Raw genomic sequence first — 7,684 nt, 5'->3', positions numbered from 1 at the left:
TTTCATGGAGATTTTGAGCTGTTTCTTGACTTCGAAATGACTCTGAATTGCGCATTTCAAGTCTCCAGCTGTCAAAATCTTCGGGGGAACCCCCGGACCCCCCCCCCCGGATTACTCAATTGTCTTCACCCTCATTTTTCAACACTAATTTTGTGCAATTCACAGTGGGGCAAAGGGAAATGCTACAGACTTTAATCTAATAAGACACAGAATGATTGAAAGTTTCTATTATGTTTATCTATATGACTACAATAATCTTTAACAAATTAAAATGTAAGTGGTCTGAAACCATTTTAATACAAATATATACATTTATTTAACCATTTTATTTTTGTACTTTGTGAAATATAAATATAAGCAACGGGGTATATTACTAATTCACAGAATTAGTCCATGTCTGGACCTTGACTATACCTTGACCACAAAATAATTGACTACCCCTGCTGTAGAACATTGCTACATTATGCATATTGCACTAAGGTGTCTGTAATATCATTTTTCCGTGCAATACTTTTTTAATATTGTATTCATAATTCGTTTTATGTCACTTGTTTCTTTAAAACTGTTTTTATACTGTTTGTGTCTGATTTTTGTTTCTAAAATAAAGAAAATCCCAAAGACATAAAGCTATGCAGTCTCTGTGTGTGTGTGTATGAACACAATGATCTGTGGTGGAACTGGCTGCGATGCAAGGGGCACCAGTTACAATCTTGCCTAGGGCACCAAATTGGTCAGGGCCGGCCCTATGCACGGCAACTGACGTTATGCACTCATAGCAAAATCTGTGAGGCCAACGACATCCAGCTGGATAGTGAGTAAGGGGGCGAAAAGAGCAGGAGAGACGGAAGAGAAAGCAGGTAGCAGCGTCATTGTCACAGAATATTGAACATATGTTCAAAAAGACTGCCAAACAAGGTAAGGTTACATTTACTACGTAACGTAACAGTTGAGATAGCTAACACTACGTGCCAGCTAACAGTCGTCAACCCCACAGGAGCAGAAGGTAGCTAATGTTTTCATTCGTGTGTGTCTGTGTCTGTCAGGATTACGCAATAACTACAAGACTGATTTTCACAAAACTCAGTGGTGGGGTGTAGCATGGGTCAAGGAAATGGACCATGGACCATTATCTGTCCAGTGAAACTAGCTAGCTACAGTGACCGATTCAGAAGGTTTTTACCCTGAATGTGTGATGTGTGTTCCTCTGTGTCGGTGCTCCATTCACGTGTGTGTGTGTGTGTGTGTGTTTGGACTGAAAAAGGTGGAACATTATCTTGGTAAGCAATTTGACAACATTGTAAATATTTTCAGTGCATCAAAAAGCGTGCTCGTTAAGATACCAGCAGACAAACTAATCCAGCATAAAGTAGTGCATAAAAAGTCACCAAAATTAAGTATTTAAATATCATAATTAAATACAAAATGAGGGGAAAAACTGCAAAAAGGTCCACTTTTTGAAAAAAGAACCCCCCCTTCCACTAGGCTGGCTACGGGCCTGGTAATGATAACTGGTCTGGCAAGTTGAAAGCACTGCAATTACCTTAATAACAGTACAAAAGCCCCCATTGTCAGATTATACCTTATGAAAATATAATGCCTAATAAATATCAAAACACTAAATCCATGTAATATTACTATGTAATATGATTTAGTCAAGGACTAGCAGGAATTCTGTTCCAGGTAGAGCCAGTTGGTGTGAACTGGTGGCAGGTAGAAAAAAGCTGCTTAAAGCTGCTTTTGAGACCAAGAAGTGAACAGAAGTATTTACAAGTTGCCACAGACAGACACAGGAGAGTACAGGTGAGAGGCAGCCTTCTTGTTGTTTTCCTAGTTTCAGACCAGTCTTAGCATTCCTCGTTTTGTTTTAACTTTGCCTTAATTGAAGTTAATCTTGTCTGTAGTTTGCCTTAACTGAAGTCAATACATCAATCAGCCCATGAGAGAGATGGTGTGCACGCCAAAACCTAGGAGACTTGAGACCGAGCAGGAAAGTGTAGAGAACTGCTGGGTTACAGTAGGTCGTAACCACAGAAAAGGGTGCGCACATCCCTTAGAGACATCCCAAGAGCTAGAAATGCCCAACAGGTTCCAACTGCTGGACATCGAGTTGGACAGTGACAGCTCAGAAGGTGTTGGGAGGGCAGTTGAACACCATGGTGCCCACTCCCCCCCAGAACAGGGAGTTAATTATAGTAGGAGACTCGATTCTCTGACCCCGTTCACATATGAGAATTAGTCCGTCCCAGGGCTGCCTTAAAGCTAGGGTATGCAATCCTGAGAAGCCAGCAGTTAGCAAGCTTGTTTTGAAAGCATAGAGCCCACCCTCGCTTCAAGAGGCGTCTCCAAAGCCACGCCCCCTCTATCACAAATGCACACACACACAGAGCAGAGTTTCAGCGCCAGGAGGAGACACGTGTGGGTGGAATCGATCGCAACAGTTTCAGATTACCGCATGTCTCATTCATAGGTTAGACATTACAATAAGGAACGTAAACATCTTATTTACAGTTATTATGTTTTCAAAAATAGTAGCTGCGGCTCGCCTTCCATTCTCGAGCTTGCTCTGCACAGCGTCAAGGTTCCCGCGCTGATGACGTGTGATTGTCTGCACGAACAAGTTGAGCGGCGGTATGCAAATATAGATTGACAGACAGGAAGGACATCCTATCATTACATTTGGACCGAATGCAATGATTGGTCGATCCTTTTTTAGTCCTGTCCTTTCCACAGAAGATATATATATATATATATATATATATATATATATATATATCTATATTTACATTTAGACCACTTAAATTATTGATTGCTATCAGGATGTGAAGAGACTTTCAACCAGTATAACAAAAAATGTTTCTGGAAAAGATTGCATACCCTACCTTTAACTCATATGTGAATGAGCTCATAGTTTTAAGGCAGCTCTGGGCCAGGTGAAAACTAGTCCAGCTTTTTGACCCAGCCTAAATCTTATGAGGAGGCCGAAAGGTGACCTAAATATGAATATGAATGCGCCGGCATAGGATACGATAGTTCCCGGCCATACAAAACTTCCCACCCCCTTTCTGGTTCCGTCTATGAGATTTCTTTGCAATGCTATGCATGTGTATTTTTTTAAACTCGAAAACTCATATGAGCAAACTTAATTTCCCAGCAGCAACTCCGTATTAACCTCAAAACTATTTAGTTTTTGGAATACTGGAAGGAGACTTATAATAATAGTATGTGTTAAACTAATGTTTGCACAATGAAATAGAAGACACGTTCGTTTCCCAGTGGGACTTTTCTTTTCGTACTTTTGTGTGAAAAGTACTTTTCCGAAATCTTTAATCCTATGTTCCTTAATAACATATAAAACAATTATGTACACTTACAGCGGCTTATGGATGATGCATTTAATTAATAAGTAATTCATATTAAGATGAATAAAGAGTCAGTACTCAAATAATCTGTCAAAATACTGTAAAACGCCGTACTATTGCATGCAGTGATATGTGGATTTTATATAAAATACAGAAATTATAAAAATCGATCATATATTTATTTGTACATAACTACATGTTTTTTTTAAACAACAAGGATTATGTTGCATAATACAGCATCAGATTAAAGGTTGTTTTACATTGGGCCACATTTCTATACATTCTATTAAATTAATGATAATGATACATTTAAATCGAGAAAATAATTTGGATGATTTTAATTAAATATATTCACACCATTAGTTACATGTATTACATACAATAAGATGTTCTATATCATTGCATGTAATTACTGTACTTTATTAAATAAAAGGGAGGCAGGGTGGGGTGTGTTATTTTCGTATGTACAATTCATTATTATGGCTACAAACAGGCATTTGGAAAGTATGGGTAGATTATGTAATTTATTAATATTAAAGGTCACAATGTATGCTTACGTTCATATTTGCAGTTACAAAACCTCAACAAATATCACCATTGTTCACATCGTATACACATCACGTATAAGTTTTAATTTTAGATTATAAAATACAAACCCTTTAAATAAATAAACTAACATAAATGTGTATTCATTTTATAGTATCATATCTTATCTAGTAATCAGCATTCACCATACCGCTGGGAAATAATTATTCCACTTTTAAACGTAAGCGCCGTTTCTTTCCATTAATCTAATGAATTCCCAGAGTTTTTGAGGTCAATATGCAGTTGCCGCTGGGAAATGAAGTTTGCTCATACGAGTTTTCGTGTTTAAAAATACGCATGCATAGCATTGCGTAGAAATCTAATAGATGGAACCGGAAAGGGGGGTGGGAAGTTTTGTATTGTATCCTAGGCCCTGAAATACACTGTTCGTTAATATCACCTCCTAGTTTTATAGGATACTACTTCAGTAATTAATTAAATGATAGTTACCAAAACATTTTTTGGTTTAACTTTCTAATCGTATATTTAAATCATGATTATATAATCATTTTATTTTATTTTATCTATCTACGTATCATTTCCTTGATACATAATTTAACAATTTCTACAACTGTCTAGCTAACATTACATTTATATACAGCCACCGCTGCTATATTTTCCCAGTTGACTTGTTTCCGCCTTTAACGTAGAGTTCTGAGACTTCAGCGCTAAAACACTTCTGCTTAAGTGTGCTCTTTTGTACACTTCGTCGAAGGGAGCATTGGAGGGCACAAATGGCTCGATTAGGCTCCCTTCACTCGTTCCCTAAGAGTTTGGGACACCCCTTAAGATGGCCACCATAGTATTTCTGCCCTGCAAGGGAAGGGAACGAGGGAACAAGTGTGCGATTTGGGACGCAGCCGTAAATACAAGCACCAAAAAAGCTTACACAACTTCACAAGACAAACAGTATTTTCTCTATATTGTTTCAATGTTATATCGATCTATAGCCTTAAATTTACTGATACATTTTTCTAGCTCAAATGGACCAGAATGACAATGGGAGATGTTCCACTAAGGAAAGAAAACAAATGGAAACTGCTATAAGGAACAAGATGTTAGACCTAGAAGCCACAGTGCTGGCAGGTGACTATGACATTGTAGGAGTGACAGAAACATGGCTTACAGAAAATGATGGGGATGAATACAACTTGAAAGGATACACACAGTTTAGGAGAAATGGGCAAATCAAAGAGGTGGTGGGGTAGCATTATATGTCAGAAATGGCATTGAGGCGGAAGAACTCAAATTACATCCTAGTAACGAAACAGAATCTTTGTGGGTTAAACTTTTGAATAAAAGGTCCAGAGGATTAGTGGTAGGAGTGTGTTACAGACCACCCAATTCAGATATTCAGAAAGATGTTGCATTGTACAATATAATTAGGACTGCATGTAGCAAGGATGTGCCTGAAGGTATGAGGCGGCACTGGAGCAAACTGGATACAGATTCAGAAGAAAATGGATAGTTATATTTTAAGAACATACTACTTGAGGCACAGGAGAAATTTGTACCAAAACTTTGCAAACTGAGGACCAAAAAACACTGGGCAAAATGGTTTGATGGAAGTATGCAAAAAATATCAAGAGAAAAAAAGCAAAGAGAGAAATAGAAAGAAACAGCTCTTGCTAATGCAAGCCCGGATCTCAATCGCATTGAGCACATCTGGGACCTGTTGGATCGGAGAATGAGGGCTAGGGCCATTCCCCCCAGAAATGTCTGGGAACTTGCAAGTGCCTTGGTGGAAGAGTGGGGTAACATCTCACAGCAAGAACTGGCAAATCTGGTGCAGTCCATGAGGAGGAGATGCACTGCAGTACTTAATGTAGCTGGTGGCCACACCAGGGGCACATTGTTCAGGGGCACATTATTCCATTTCTGTTAGTCACATGTCTGTGAAACTTGTTCAGTTTATGTCTTAGTTGTTGAATCTTTTCATGTTCATACAAATATTTACACGTTAAGTTGTGAAAACAAAAAATGAAATGAAAATGAAAATAAAAGCATTTGAAAGTGAGAGGACGTTTATTTTTTTTGCCGAGTATATACACAATTATTTAAAAAACATTAAAATATGCATTGTTTGAAATTTGAGAAAATATATTGCATCTATATAATAGAAGTCTATAATCCTGGTGCTGGATTATTGCCTATTGATTCACATCCTTTTTTTTGGGGTACATAAACCTTTAGAGAGCTGTGAACTAGAAAATGTAAATGACAATATATAGACTTCCAACCCTGGAATCATACGACCACACACGACAAGGCCCCAGAATTCAGTTTTTAATGCAGGTACAGAAAAAGGTAAATCCAAGGTAAATTTGAAAATATTATTTGCATATTTGTTTATGTACTTTATGTGAACTCCTCACTTTCCCCATACAAACAGGGGATCAGTACTAGGGCCTGTGCTTTTTCTAATCTATATTAATGATCTGGCATAGTTAGCAAACTTGTCAAATCTGCAGATGATACTAAAATAGGTGGCTCAGCAGATACAACCTTGGCAGCACAGACTTTTCAAAGGGACTTGGATAATCAAGATGGCAGATGAAATTCAATGTGGACAAGTGCAAGGTAATCCATGCAGGTAACAAAAATGTCCACTATTTACACTATGGGAGGAATAGAACTAGATGAAGTAATGCATGAGAAAGACCTAGGAGTCTATGTGGACTCCTCACTTTCTCCATCCAAGCAATGTGGGGAAGCAATAAAAAAGGCAAACAGAATGTTAGGGTATATTGTCAAAAGTGTAGAATTCAAAACAAGGTAAGTAATGTTAAGATGGTACAATACACTAGTTAGACCTCATCTGGAATACTGTGTACAGTTCTGGGCACCACACTTCAAGAAAGATGAGGCAGTTCAGAGGAGAGCAACAAGACTTATTCCAGGTCTGAAGGGAATGTCCTACTCGGAGAGACTGAGGGAACTGAACCTTTTCACCTTGGAACAGAGGAGACTACGTGGGGACTTGATCCAAGTCTTCGAAATCATGAAAGGCATCGACCATATCAAACTAGAGGAGCTTTTCTAGATCAGCAGGGACACACGCACCCGGGGACACAAATGGAAATCGGGCTTCAAGGCATTCAAAACGGAAAACAGGAGAGAATTCTTCACACAGAGAGTTGTTACAATCTGTAAAAAACTCCCCAGTGATGTAGTTAAAGCCAACAATTTGGGAACATTCAAAAATAAACTGGATATGATCCTTACATCACTAAGTTATTAATGGACACCAAATGAGCAAGATGGGTCGAATGGCCTCCTGTTGTTTGTAAACTTTCTTATATTTCTTAAGTGTGCTTTATTTTTAATGGAAGTTTTTAATAAATGAGAGGCATTATTATTTTATCCATTGTCAAAGCTGTCAATTCTAAAGTTATTAACAAGAAAATGAGAAACATATATGTCACATTAAATACATCTAAATTTAAAACCAGATTTCACCTGTTTGTAAAATAAACTGTGAAAGAAAGGATAAAATGATCAGTAAAGCTCTTGTTAATTTCACACTTAAAACTAATTAAATTGAGTTCTGAAGGCTTGGCTCTAGCATTTAGCATTTGTCAAAGCTTTATTAAATAATTACATCAATTACTTTTTAAAAATATAATGTAAATCTATGATGCACAATAATTAAGTTGTTACTTAAATGATTGGCAAGTCTATTTTCTTAAATAAAAACTAAAATTATATAAAAATAATAAATTAAGTCATCCAATTACATT

Source organism: Amia ocellicauda, chromosome 6 (genome assembly GCF_036373705.1).
Source record: "Amia ocellicauda isolate fAmiCal2 chromosome 6, fAmiCal2.hap1, whole genome shotgun sequence".
NCBI classification, from domain to species: domain Eukaryota; kingdom Metazoa; phylum Chordata; class Actinopteri; order Amiiformes; family Amiidae; genus Amia; species Amia ocellicauda.
This window is presented reverse-complemented; position numbering follows the sequence as displayed.